The sequence below is a fragment of the Eucalyptus grandis genome, chromosome 8, assembly GCF_016545825.1.
Source record: "Eucalyptus grandis isolate ANBG69807.140 chromosome 8, ASM1654582v1, whole genome shotgun sequence".
Taxonomy (NCBI): Eukaryota; Viridiplantae; Streptophyta; class Magnoliopsida; order Myrtales; family Myrtaceae; genus Eucalyptus; species Eucalyptus grandis.
Window position 1 is genome coordinate 39,790,836 of NC_052619.1, and position 975 is coordinate 39,791,810.

Below are 975 nucleotides of genomic sequence, written 5' to 3' on the forward strand. Positions count from 1 at the left end.
TCTTTCTTTCCGGGATTTTGATTAAAAAGAAATCTTACATGCCTCAACTTGATAAATTCACTTATTTTACACAATTCTTCAAGTCATGCCTTTTCCTCTTTACTTTCTATATTGCCATATGCAATGATGGAGATGGAGTACTTGGGATTAGCAGAATTCTAAAACTATGGAAGCAACTGCCTTCGCATCGGGAGGACAAGATCTAGAGCAAGGACCCAAAGAGTTTGGAAGATATCTTGAGAAAAGGTATTAGCACTAGTATTATCCTATATGTACTCAAGTTTATTCGAAGTATCTCAATGGTGTAAGTTCGTTGACTTATTGGGAAAAAGGAGGAAAATCACTTTGATCTTGTCTTTCGGAGAAATAACTAGCTTGACGAGGAGTGGAAAGAAACATATTCTATTTGATCTCAAAGTCCTCATATAGCACTTCTTCTAAACCTGGATGGTGATCATTTGCAGGAATGACATAATGCTAATCCATGTTCCACACGGACAAGGAAGCATTGTTTTTTAATTTCGTGCTAACTTGGTTCTTCTATGGCCTCATAGAATCAGGTATGCACTTGATCCTATGAAGAACTTCTTCATAGGGGTGGATATGGGCGAGTTTGAAAGAACTGTTGGTCCAATTCTACCTTTTGTTGAAGAGCTTGGAGTTCCACCTATGACTTGGAAAACTAGGTTGCTTGGTTGAAGAAGGAGGCAAAAGGCGGATTATCCTCATTGCAAACTAGATCAATCAGAGGTTCTTATTGGCTAGCTTAGCTTCATTGCAACAAGTGAAAAGGATATTGATGTTAATCAAGAAGCTCCTCTTGATCTATTCTTTAGCAATAAACGCTGCTTCTCTTTTGACTTAAAGTCGGCTATAGATAGGTGGCTTTTAGTCTTTCAGTTTGAAGTGATGCAATATTTATTCAATAGGTCGTTTGCTTGTGCTGTTGTTAATTCAATGTTAGCATGCAATATA

At 37.4% G+C, this 975-nt stretch overlaps 1 pseudogene; it reads left to right on the top strand.

The window, feature by feature from the left end:
• On the top strand, positions 1 to 975 carry LOC120287820 (annotated as a pseudogene).